General features: G+C 41.3%; 5 non-coding genes across 5 annotated transcripts; all 5 read right to left on the reverse strand.

Annotated features, from left to right (window-relative positions):
- Nucleotides 1-1,994: 1,994 nt before the first annotated feature.
- trnas-aga lies at nucleotides 1,995-2,076 on the reverse strand. The gene has a single exon. It is a non-coding gene; the product is annotated as a tRNA-Ser (tRNA).
- A 2,219-nt stretch (nucleotides 2,077-4,295) lies between these two features.
- Nucleotides 4,296-4,377, reverse strand: trnas-aga. Its single transcript has one exon. It is a non-coding gene; the product is annotated as a tRNA-Ser (tRNA).
- Nucleotides 4,378-6,596: 2,219 nt separating this feature from the next.
- Nucleotides 6,597-6,678, reverse strand: trnas-aga. The gene has a single exon. It is a non-coding gene; the product is annotated as a tRNA-Ser (tRNA).
- A 2,219-nt stretch (nucleotides 6,679-8,897) lies between these two features.
- trnas-aga lies at nucleotides 8,898-8,979 on the reverse strand. Its single transcript has one exon. It is a non-coding gene; the product is annotated as a tRNA-Ser (tRNA).
- Nucleotides 8,980-11,200: 2,221 nt separating this feature from the next.
- Nucleotides 11,201-11,282, reverse strand: trnas-aga. Its single transcript has one exon. It is a non-coding gene; the product is annotated as a tRNA-Ser (tRNA).
- Nucleotides 11,283-13,455: the final 2,173 nt, after the last annotated feature.

Raw genomic sequence — 13,455 nt, forward strand, 5'->3', positions numbered from 1 at the left:
ACCATCTTTGAGCCAGATTTGTCCATAAACTGACAGAACTCTATCATGCTACAGATAAAGAAAGTTAACAACAATTCTTATCAATGCACATGTTCTGGAAAAATCTTATGTGAGGGTCAGGCTATCATGTTATTTAAAGAGTCATAATTTTAGCACAGAGTTACTGTTTTCGGTTCCCACAAGTGGATATATTTCAAAACACTATAAAACTCTTTATGACCTTCCTATGAACTTGCATAAAGCCTATTCCAACCTTCAATGATGCGCCGGCGAGATGTTGAATCGTCTTTGAAAACTGAAACATTGTCACAAAACAAATTCAGTGCATTGTAAGCATGTTTTGCATTGATTCTAGTGTTAAATCAAAGAAAAGAAATAATACCCGTTTCTTGAAATATTGCAATATTTGTCTTTGAATTTGGATAAGCAATGCTATTTACTCATATTTACATAGCGCGCTATGTTGTCAAATGTATATACCAGCGTCTGATTAGCTTTCGATTTCAACAGGAAAAAAAAGGAAAAAAGAAAATGGTATATATTTTGCAAAATGAGTGAGACCTTTCTCTGGGACAGCTCATTTTTAAACAGCATGCTGATCTCTTGCCAATAAAGTCAGTGAATGAACTCTACATTGATACAAGGAAAATGGTAACAAATCATTCCTACCAATTGACCAGAATGTTGACAAGACCCAAAAGTCGAAACATTAACTAAACAAGCTGCAGGAAATGGGCTTGTTGGTCTAGGTGTCTGAGTGTTGCTTAGGGTGTGAGTGGTCACAGGTTCAATTGGTTGATGAGACTTTCATCTTTACTTGTGATACACAGTTGCACAGCACCATGCGTCATTGTCTCCTTATGAAATGAGCAAAATAAATGACTTCTGCTTCTTACGAATGTCCAGTAAAAAGGGTACTAGATTGCGCTACTAAGAGGCTTTTTATTCTAGGCTTGCGATAGTAGCTTTGGGTGCAAGAGTTCCTATGTTCAACTGGCCCAAAAGTCCACCTTGACCTCGAAACACTGGTTGCTGTGAGAGCATTCAGGTTTGTGTTTAATTTTGTTAAGTGAAGTTGAGCTTCAGACAAAGCAATGGTGTCCACGTCCTTTCCTGGTGATCCAGTGTCCCACAGAGAATACATTTTGGACAGATTACTCTAAAATAATTGAAAGAGTGCATTAACTCTAAAACTCGCGTTAACTTGGGTTTAGAAATAAACTCCCCAGGTCCAAAATTGGCTTGTTATGTTTTTAGGAATTTTCAATGGCAACCCTCACCTTAAAGCAATGTCTATGTCTAGAGAGAAATGGGTCACCCTAGGTCCAACTTTAAAGCTAGCGCTTTAAAAGTCGGTGACCTCCCTCTGTCCAAGGCCTAGAATAAAGCCATTGAATTATAGGTGGCTAAGGGAAATCATTGATGCACAAGCCTCGCGGTCATGTTTTTTTTTTTAAGTGTATTTTGCCCTGTCATTTCCAATGTGTAATTCACAGGCTAAACAAGTTGAGGCCGAATGATGCATAGCCACAAAAATCTCCGTGCACCATCTGGTCAAGGCTTAGATTAGAGCCATCGAGTTTGGTGCCGATAGGTCAAAGCACTAGTGTGCAGGCCTTAGGAGTGTTCTTTTCAAAAGCTATGTAAAGATGATATCGAAGGACTGGCTATAATGTAACAGTCAAGTTATATTTGGCTTGCAACTAGACTCTGTAGGGTGGAAGAACAACAGGACCAGAAATAGGTTGTCTTTCGGTACCTATTACAGATAGACCTCTTCGTAACAATTGGGTGAAGTAAGAAAGCCAGCTATGGTGGAACCGCAGCATAGCCAAAGGCACAAAGAAAGCCTCAAATGATGATGCCTTTGATGGCCAAATAAGACAGCTCAGCACATGGAAGGTCACACTGAGAAGATAGCTTGGATTCCCTCACACACAGCAAAGCAGGTTTTGCGTGCAGACTCATAGATCACAAACAGTAGAGCACACTCACGTAGTCAGCAGGACTCGAACCTGCGCGGGGAAACCCCAATGGATTTCTAGTCCATCGCCTTAACCTCTCGGCCATGACTACCACGGATCCCGGGGCGATGCTCTACAGCTCTGACGCTGAAGAGCACCGATGCAATGCAGCAAATGTTGAGTGAGAAAAGCATCCCACAAGTGGGATTCAAACCCTCATCTCTAGGAGAGACTGAGACCTAAACGCAGAGCCTTTGCCCCGTCGGACACCCTGACACGTCTGCTGTTGCGGCGGCGACCACGATACCATGCACTCTCTTTTTATGTAATGAAGAGCACCATCTTTGAGCCAGATTTGTCCATAAACTGACAGAACTCTATCATGCTACAGATAAAGAAAGTTAACAACAATTCTTATCAATGCACATGTTCTGGAAAAATCTTATGTGAGGGTCAGGCTATCATGTTATTTAAAGAGTCATAATTTTAGCACAGAGTTACTGTTTGTGGTTCCCACAAGTGGATATATTTCAAAACACTATAAAACTCTTTATGACCTTCCTATGAACTTGCATAAAGCCTATTCCAACCTTCAATGATGCGCCGGCGAGATGTTGAATCGTCTTTGAAAACTGAAACATTGTCACAAAACAAATTCAGTGCATTGTAAGCATGTTTTGCATTGATTCTAGTGTTAAATCAAAGAAGAGAAATAATACCCGTTTCTTGAAATATTGCAATATTTGTCTTTGAATTTGGATAAGCAATGCTATTTACTCATATTTACATAGCGCGCTATGCTGTCAAATGTATATACCAGCGTCTGATTAGCTTTCGATTTCAACAGGAAAAAAAAGGAAAAAAGAAAATGGTATATATTTTGCAAAATGAGTGAGACCTTTCTCTGGGACAGCTCATTTTTAAACAGCATGCTGATCTCTTGCCAATAAAGTCAGTGAATGAACTCTACATTGATACAAGGAAAATGGTAACAAATCATTCCTACCAATTGACCAGAATGTTGACAAGACCCAAAAGTCGAAACATTAACTAAACAAGCTGCAGGAAATGGGCTTGTTGGTCTAGGTGTCTGAGTGTTGCTTAGGGTGTGAGTGGTCACAGGTTCAATTGGTTGATGAGACTTTCATCTTTACTTGTGATACACAGTTGCACAGCACCATGCGTCATTGTCTCCTTATGAAATGAGCAAAATAAATGACTTCTGCTTCTTACGAATGTCCAGTAAAAAGGGTACTAGATTGCGCTACTAAGAGGCTTTTTATTCTAGGCTTGCGATAGTAGCTTTGGGTGCAAGAGTTCCTATGTTCAACTGGCCCAAAAGTCCACCTTGACCTCGAAACACTGGTTGCTGTGAGAGCATTCAGGTTTGTGTTTAATTTTGTTAAGTGAAGTTGAGCTTCAGACAAAGCAATGGTGTCCACGTCCTTTCCTGGTGATCCAGTGTCCCACAGAGAATACATTTTGGACAGATTACTCTAAAATAATTGAAAGAGTGCATTAACTCTAAGACTCGCGTTAACTTGGGTTTAGAAATAAACTCCCCAGGTCCAAAATTGGCTTGTTATGTTTTTAGGAATTTTCAATGGCAACCCTCACCTTAAAGCAATGTCTATGTCTAGAGAGAAATGGGTCACCCTAGGTCCAACTTTAAAGCTAGCGCTTTAAAAGTCGGTGACCTCCCTCTGTCCAAGGCCTAGAATAAAGCCATTGAATTATAGGTGGCTAAGGGAAATCATTGATGCACAAGCCTCGCGGTCATGTTTTTTTTTTTAAGTGTATTTTGCCCTGTCATTTCCAATGTGTAATTCACAGGCTAAACAAGTTGAGGCCGAATGATGCATAGCCACAAAAATCTCCGTGCACCATCTGGTCAAGGCTTAGATTAGAGCCATCGAGTTTGGTGCCGATAGGTCAAAGCACTAGTGTGCAGGCCTTAGGAGTGTTCTTTTCAAAAGCTATGTAAAGATGATATCGAAGGACTGGCTATAATGTAACAGTCAAGTTATATTTGGCTTGCAACTAGACTCTGTAGGGTGGAAGAACAACAGGACCAGAAATAGGTTGTCTTTCGGTACCTATTACAGATAGACCTCTTCGTAACAATTGGGTGAAGTAAGAAAGCCAGCTATGGTGGAACCGCAGCATAGCCAAAGGCACAAAGAAAGCCTCAAATGATGATGCCTTTGATGGCCAAATAAGACAGCTCAGCACATGGAAGGTCACACTGAGAAGATAGCTTGGATTCCCTCACACACAGCAAAGCAGGTTTTGCGTGCAGACTCATAGATCACAAACAGTAGAGCACACTCACGTAGTCAGCAGGACTCGAACCTGCGCGGGGAAACCCCAATGGATTTCTAGTCCATCGCCTTAACCTCTCGGCCATGACTACCACGGATCCCGGGGCGATGCTCTACAGCTCTGACGCTGAAGAGCACCGATGCAATGCAGCAAATGTTGAGTGAGAAAAGCATCCCACAAGTGGGATTCAAACCCTCATCTCTAGGAGAGACTGAGACCTAAACGCAGAGCCTTTGCCCCGTCGGACACCCTGACACGTCTGCTGTTGCGGCGGCGACCACGATACCATGCACTCTCTTTTTATGTAATGAAGAGCACCATCTTTGAGCCAGATTTGTCCATAAACTGACAGAACTCTATCATGCTACAGATAAAGAAAGTTAACAACAATTCTTATCAATGCACATGTTCTGGAAAAATCTTATGTGAGGGTCAGGCTATCATGTTATTTAAAGAGTCATAATTTTAGCACAGAGTTACTGTTTGTGGTTCCCACAAGTGGATATATTTCAAAACACTATAAAACTCTTTATGACCTTCCTATGAACTTGCATAAAGCCTATTCCAACCTTCAATGATGCGCCGGCGAGATGTTGAATCGTCTTTGAAAACTGAAACATTGTCACAAAACAAATTCAGTGCATTGTAAGCATGTTTTGCATTGATTCTAGTGTTAAATCAAAGAAGAGAAATAATACCCGTTTCTTGAAATATTGCAATATTTGTCTTTGAATTTGGATAAGCAATGCTATTTACTCATATTTACATAGCGCGCTATGCTGTCAAATGTATATACCAGCGTCTGATTAGCTTTCGATTTCAACAGGAAAAAAAAGGAAAAAAGAAAATGGTATATATTTTGCAAAATGAGTGAGACCTTTCTCTGGGACAGCTCATTTTTAAACAGCATGCTGATCTCTTGCCAATAAAGTCAGTGAATGAACTCTACATTGATACAAGGAAAATGGTAACAAATCATTCCTACCAATTGACCAGAATGTTGACAAGACCCAAAAGTCGAAACATTAACTAAACAAGCTGCAGGAAATGGGCTTGTTGGTCTAGGTGTCTGAGTGTTGCTTAGGGTGTGAGTGGTCACAGGTTCAATTGGTTGATGAGACTTTCATCTTTACTTGTGATACACAGTTGCACAGCACCATGCGTCATTGTCTCCTTATGAAATGAGCAAAATAAATGACTTCTGCTTCTTACGAATGTCCAGTAAAAAGGGTACTAGATTGCGCTACTAAGAGGCTTTTTATTCTAGGCTTGCGATAGTAGCTTTGGGTGCAAGAGTTCCTATGTTCAACTGGCCCAAAAGTCCACCTTGACCTCGAAACACTGGTTGCTGTGAGAGCATTCAGGTTTGTGTTTAATTTTGTTAAGTGAAGTTGAGCTTCAGACAAAGCAATGGTGTCCACGTCCTTTCCTGGTGATCCAGTGTCCCACAGAGAATACATTTTGGACAGATTACTCTAAAATAATTGAAAGAGTGCATTAACTCTAAGACTCGCGTTAACTTGGGTTTAGAAATAAACTCCCCAGGTCCAAAATTGGCTTGTTATGTTTTTAGGAATTTTCAATGGCAACCCTCACCTTAAAGCAATGTCTATGTCTAGAGAGAAATGGGTCACCCTAGGTCCAACTTTAAAGCTAGCGCTTTAAAAGTCGGTGACCTCCCTCTGTCCAAGGCCTAGAATAAAGCCATTGAATTATAGGTGGCTAAGGGAAATCATTGATGCACAAGCCTCGCGGTCATGTTTTTTTTTTTAAGTGTATTTTGCCCTGTCATTTCCAATGTGTAATTCACAGGCTAAACAAGTTGAGGCCGAATGATGCATAGCCACAAAAATCTCCGTGCACCATCTGGTCAAGGCTTAGATTAGAGCCATCGAGTTTGGTGCCGATAGGTCAAAGCACTAGTGTGCAGGCCTTAGGAGTGTTCTTTTCAAAAGCTATGTAAAGATGATATCGAAGGACTGGCTATAATGTAACAGTCAAGTTATATTTGGCTTGCAACTAGACTCTGTAGGGTGGAAGAACAACAGGACCAGAAATAGGTTGTCTTTCGGTACCTATTACAGATAGACCTCTTCGTAACAATTGGGTGAAGTAAGAAAGCCAGCTATGGTGGAACCGCAGCATAGCCAAAGGCACAAAGAAAGCCTCAAATGATGATGCCTTTGATGGCCAAATAAGACAGCTCAGCACATGGAAGGTCACACTGAGAAGATAGCTTGGATTCCCTCACACACAGCAAAGCAGGTTTTGCGTGCAGACTCATAGATCACAAACAGTAGAGCACACTCACGTAGTCAGCAGGACTCGAACCTGCGCGGGGAAACCCCAATGGATTTCTAGTCCATCGCCTTAACCTCTCGGCCATGACTACCACGGATCCCGGGGCGATGCTCTACAGCTCTGACGCTGAAGAGCACCGATGCAATGCAGCAAATGTTGAGTGAGAAAAGCATCCCACAAGTGGGATTCAAACCCTCATCTCTAGGAGAGACTGAGACCTAAACGCAGAGCCTTTGCCCCGTCGGACACCCTGACACGTCTGCTGTTGCGGCGGCGACCACGATACCATGCACTCTCTTTTTATGTAATGAAGAGCACCATCTTTGAGCCAGATTTGTCCATAAACTGACAGAACTCTATCATGCTACAGATAAAGAAAGTTAACAACAATTCTTATCAATGCACATGTTCTGGAAAAATCTTATGTGAGGGTCAGGCTATCATGTTATTTAAAGAGTCATAATTTTAGCACAGAGTTACTGTTTGTGGTTCCCACAAGTGGATATATTTCAAAACACTATAAAACTCTTTATGACCTTCCTATGAACTTGCATAAAGCCTATTCCAACCTTCAATGATGCGCCGGCGAGATGTTGAATCGTCTTTGAAAACTGAAACATTGTCACAAAACAAATTCAGTGCATTGTAAGCATGTTTTGCATTGATTCTAGTGTTAAATCAAAGAAGAGAAATAATACCCGTTTCTTGAAATATTGCAATATTTGTCTTTGAATTTGGATAAGCAATGCTATTTACTCATATTTACATAGCGCGCTATGCTGTCAAATGTATATACCAGCGTCTGATTAGCTTTCGATTTCAACAGGAAAAAAAAGGAAAAAAGAAAATGGTATATATTTTGCAAAATGAGTGAGACCTTTCTCTGGGACAGCTCATTTTTAAACAGCATGCTGATCTCTTGCCAATAAAGTCAGTGAATGAACTCTACATTGATACAAGGAAAATGGTAACAAATCATTCCTACCAATTGACCAGAATGTTGACAAGACCCAAAAGTCGAAACACTAACTAAACAAGCTGCAGGAAATGGGCTTGTTGGTCTAGGTGTCTGAGTGTTGCTTAGGGTGTGAGTGGTCACAGGTTCAATTGGTTGATGAGACTTTCATCTTTACTTGTGATACACAGTTGCACAGCACCATGCGTCATTGTCTCCTTATGAAATGAGCAAAATAAATGACTTCTGCTTCTTACGAATGTCCAGTAAAAAGGGTACTAGATTGCGCTACTAAGAGGCTTTTTATTCTAGGCTTGCGATAGTAGCTTTGGGTGCAAGAGTTCCTATGTTCAACTGGCCCAAAAGTCCACCTTGACCTCGAAACACTGGTTGCTGTGAGAGCATTCAGGTTTGTGTTTAATTTTGTTAAGTGAAGTTGAGCTTCAGACAAAGCAATGGTGTCCACGTCCTTTCCTGGTGATCCAGTGTCCCACAGAGAATACATTTTGGACAGATTACTCTAAAATAATTGAAAGAGTGCATTAACTCTAAAACTCGCGTTAACTTGGGTTTAGAAATAAACTCCCCAGGTCCAAAATTGGCTTGTTATGTTTTTAGGAATTTTCAATGGCAACCCTCACCTTAAAGCAATGTCTATGTCTAGAGAGAAATGGGTCACCCTAGGTCCAACTTTAAAGCTAGCGCTTTAAAAGTCGGTGACCTCCCTCTGTCCAAGGCCTAGAATAAAGCCATTGAATTATAGGTGGCTAAGGGAAATCATTGATGCACAAGCCTCGCGGTCATGTTTTTTTTTTTAAGTGTATTTTGCCCTGTCATTTCCAATGTGTAATTCACAGGCTAAACAAGTTGAGGCCGAATGATGCATAGCCACAAAAATCTCCGTGCACCATCTGGTCAAGGCTTAGATTAGAGCCATCGAGTTTGGTGCCGATAGGTCAAAGCACTAGTGTGCAGGCCTTAGGAGTGTTCTTTTCAAAAGCTATGTAAAGATGATATCGAAGGACTGGCTATAATGTAACAGTCAAGTTATATTTGGCTTGCAACTAGACTCTGTAGGGTGGAAGAACAACAGGACCAGAAATAGGTTGTCTTTCGGTACCTATTACAGATAGACCTCTTCGTAACAATTGGGTGAAGTAAGAAAGCCAGCTATGGTGGAACCGCAGCATAGCCAAAGGCACAAAGAAAGCCTCAAATGATGATGCCTTTGATGGCCAAATAAGACAGCTCAGCACATGGAAGGTCACACTGAGAAGATAGCTTGGATTCCCTCACACACAGCAAAGCAGGTTTTGCGTGCAGACTCATAGATCACAAACAGTAGAGCACACTCACGTAGTCAGCAGGACTCGAACCTGCGCGGGGAAACCCCAATGGATTTCTAGTCCATCGCCTTAACCTCTCGGCCATGACTACCACGGATCCCGGGGCGATGCTCTACAGCTCTGACGCTGAAGAGCACCGATGCAATGCAGCAAATGTTGAGTGAGAAAAGCATCCCACAAGCGGGATTCAAACCCTCATCTCTAGGAGAGACTGAGACCTAAACGCAGAGCCTTTGCCCCGTCGGACACCCTGACACGTCTGCTGTTGCGGCGGCGACCACGATACCATGCACTCTCTTTTTATGTAATGAAGAGCACCATCTTTGAGCCAGATTTGTCCATAAACTGACAGAACTCTATCATGCTACAGATAAAGAAAGTTAACAACAATTCTTATCAATGCACATGTTCTGGAAAAATCTTATGTGAGGGTCAGGCTATCATGTTATTTAAAGAGTCATAATTTTAGCACAGAGTTACTGTTTGTGGTTCCCACAAGTGGATATATTTCAAAACACTATAAAACTCTTTATGACCTTCCTATGAACTTGCATAAAGCCTATTCCAACCTTCAATGATGCGCCGGCGAGATGTTGAATCGTCTTTGAAAACTGAAACATTGTCACAAAACAAATTCAGTGCATTGTAAGCATGTTTTGCATTGATTCTAGTGTTAAATCAAAGAAGAGAAATAATACCCGTTTCTTGAAATATTGCAATATTTGTCTTTGAATTTGGATAAGCAATGCTATTTACTCATATTTACATAGCGCGCTATGCTGTCAAATGTATATACCAGCGTCTGATTAGCTTTCGATTTCAACAGGAAAAAAAAGGAAAAAAGAAAATGGTATATATTTTGCAAAATGAGTGAGACCTTTCTCTGGGACAGCTCATTTTTAAACAGCATGCTGATCTCTTGCCAATAAAGTCAGTGAATGAACTCTACATTGATACAAGGAAAATGGTAACAAATCATTCCTACCAATTGACCAGAATGTTGACAAGACCCAAAAGTCGAAACACTAACTAAACAAGCTGCAGGAAATGGGCTTGTTGGTCTAGGTGTCTGAGTGTTGCTTAGGGTGTGAGTGGTCACAGGTTCAATTGGTTGATGAGACTTTCATCTTTACTTGTGATACACAGTTGCACAGCACCATGCGTCATTGTCTCCTTATGAAATGAGCAAAATAAATGACTTCTGCTTCTTACGAATGTCCAGTAAAAAGGGTACTAGATTGCGCTACTAAGAGGCTTTTTATTCTAGGCTTGCGATAGTAGCTTTGGGTGCAAGAGTTCCTATGTTCAACTGGCCCAAAAGTCCACCTTGACCTCGAAACACTGGTTGCTGTGAGAGCATTCAGGTTTGTGTTTAATTTTGTTAAGTGAAGTTGAGCTTCAGACAAAGCAATGGTGTCCACAGTCCTTTCCTGGTGATCCAGTGTCCCACAGAGAATACATTTTGGACAGATTGCTCTAAAATAATTGAAAGAGTGCATTAACTCTAAGACTCGCGTTAACTTGGGTTTAGAAATAAACTCCCCAGGTCCAAAATTGGCTTGTTATGTTTTTAGGAATTTTCAATGGCAACCCTCACCTTAAAGCAATGTCTATGTCTAGAGAGAAATGGGTCACCCTAGGTCCAACTTTAAAGCTAGCGCTTTAAAAGTCGGTGACCTCCCTCTGTCCAAGGCCTAGAATAAAGCCATTGAATTATAGGTGGCTAAGGGAAATCATTGATGCACAAGCCTCGCGGTCATGTTTTTTTTTTTTAAGTGTATTTTGCCCTGTCATTTCCAATGTGTAATTCACAGGCTAAACAAGTTGAGGCCGAATGATGCATAGCCACAAAAATCTCCGTGCACCATCTGGTCAAGGCTTAGATTAGAGCCATCGAGTTTGGTGCCGATAGGTCAAAGCACTAGTGTGCAGGCCTTAGGAGTGTTCTTTTCAAAAGCTATGTAAAGATGATATCGAAGGACTGGCTATAATGTAACAGTCAAGTTATATTTGGCTTGCAACTAGACTCTGTAGGGTGGAAGAACAACAGGACCAGAAATAGGTTGTCTTTCGGTACCTATTACAGATAGACCTCTTCGTAACAATTGGGTGAAGTAAGAAAGCCAGCTATGGTGGAACCGCAGCATAGCCAAAGGCACAAAGAAAGCCTCAAATGATGATGCCTTTGATGGCCAAATAAGACAGCTCAGCACATGGAAGGTCACACTGAGAAGATAGCTTGGATTCCCTCACAAACAGCAAAGCAGGTTTTGCGTGCAGACTCACAGATCACAAACAGTAGAGCACACTCACATAGTCAGCAGGACTCGAACCTGCGCGGGGAAACCCCAATGGATTTCTAGTCCATCGCCTTAACCTCTCGGCCATGACTACCACGGATCCCGGGGCGATGCTCTACAGCTCTGACGCTGAAGAGCACCGATGCAATGCAGCAAATGTTGAGTGAGAAAAGCATCCCACAAGTGGGATTCAAACCCTCATCTCTAGGAGAGACTGAGACCTAAACGCAGAGACTTTGCCCCGTCGGACACCCTGACACGTCTGATGTTGCGGCGGCGACCACGATACCATGCACTCTCTTTTTATGTAATGAAGAGCACCATCTTTGAGCCAGATTTGTCCATAAACTGACAGAACTCTATCATGCTACAGATAAAGAAAGTTAACAACAATTCTTATCAATGCACATGTTCTGGAAAAATCTTATGTGAGGGTCAGGCTATCATGTTATTTAAAGAGTCATAATTTTAGCACAGAGTTACTGTTTGTGGTTCCCACAAGTGGATATATTTCAAAACACTATAAAACTCTTTATGACCTTCCTATGAACTTGCATAAAGCCTATTCCAACCTTCAATGATGCGCCGGCGAGATGTTGAATCGTCTTTGAAAACTGAAACATTGTCACAAAACAAATTCAGTGCATTGTAAGCATGTTTTGCATTGATTCTAGTGTTAAATCAAAGAAGAGAAATAATACCCGTTTCTTGAAATATTGCAATATTTGTCTTTGAATTTGGATAAGCAATGCTATTTACTCATATTTACATAGCGCGCTATGCTGTCAAATGTATATACCAGCGTCTGATTAGCTTTCGATTTCAACAGGAAAAAAAAGGAAAAAAGAAAATGGTATATATTTTGCAAAATGAGTGAGACCTTTCTCTGGGACAGCTCATTTTTAAACAGCATGCTGATCTCTTGCCAATAAAGTCAGTGAATGAACTCTACATTGATACAAGGAAAATGGTAACAAATCATTCCTACCAATTGACCAGAATGTTGACAAGACCCAAAAGTCGAAACATTAACTAAACAAGCTGCAGGAAATGGGCTTGTTGGTCTAGGTGTCTGAGTGTTGCTTAGGGTGTGAGTGGTCACAGGTTCAATTGGTTGATGAGACTTTCATCTTTACTTGTGATACACAGTTGCACAGCACCATGCGTCATTGTCTCCTTATGAAATGAGCAAAATAAATGACTTCTGCTTCTTACGAATGTCCAGTAAAAAGGGTACTAGATTGCGCTACTAAGAGGCTTTTTATTCTAGGCTTGCGATAGTAGCTTTGGGTGCAAGAGTTCCTATGTTCAACTGGCCCAAAAGTCCACCTTGACCTCGAAACACTGGTTGCTGTGAGAGCATTCAGGTTTGTGTTTAATTTTGTTAAGTGAAGTTGAGCTTCAGACAAAGCAATGGTGTCCACATCCTTTCCTGGTGATCCAGTGTCCCACAGAGAATACATTTTGGACAGATTACTCTAAAATAATTGAAAGAGTGCATTAACTCTAAAACTCGCGTTAACTTGGGTTTAGAAATAAACTCCCCAGGTCCAAAATTGGCTTGTTATGTTTTTAGGAATTTTCAATGGCAACCCTCACCTTAAAGCAATGTCTATGTCTAGAGAGAAATGGGTCACCCTAGGTCCAACTTTAAAGCTAGCGCTTTAAAAGTCGGTGACCTCCCTCTGTCCAAGGCCTAGAATAAAGCCATTGAATTATAGGTGGCTAAGGGAAATCATTGATGCACAAGCCTCGCGGTCATGTTTTTTTTTTTAAGTGTATTTTGCCCTGTCATTTCCAATGTGTAATTCACAGGCTAAACAAGTTGAGGCCGAATGATGCATAGCCACAAAAATCTCCGTGCACCATCTGGTCAAGGCTTAGATTAGAGCCATCGAGTTTGGTGCCGATAGGTCAAAGCACTAGTGTGCAGGCCTTAGGAGTGTTCTTTTCAAAAGCTATGTAAAGATGATATCGAAGGACTGGCTATAATGTAACAGTCAAGTTATATTTGGCTTGCAACTAGACTCTGTAGGGTGGAAGAACAACAGGACCAGAAATAGGTTGTCTTTCGGTACCTATTACAGATAGACCTCTTCGTAACAATTGGGTGAAGTAAGAAAGCCAGCTATGGTGGAACCGCAGCATAGCCAAAGGCACAAAGAAAGCCTCAAATGATGATGCCTTTGATGGCCAAATAAGACAGCTCAGCAAATGGAAGGTCACACTGAGAAGATAGCTTGGATTCCCTCACACACAGCAAAGCA

This window comes from Electrophorus electricus, chromosome 19 (genome assembly GCF_013358815.1).
Source record: "Electrophorus electricus isolate fEleEle1 chromosome 19, fEleEle1.pri, whole genome shotgun sequence".
Lineage (NCBI taxonomy): Eukaryota > Metazoa > Chordata > Actinopteri > Gymnotiformes > Gymnotidae > Electrophorus > Electrophorus electricus.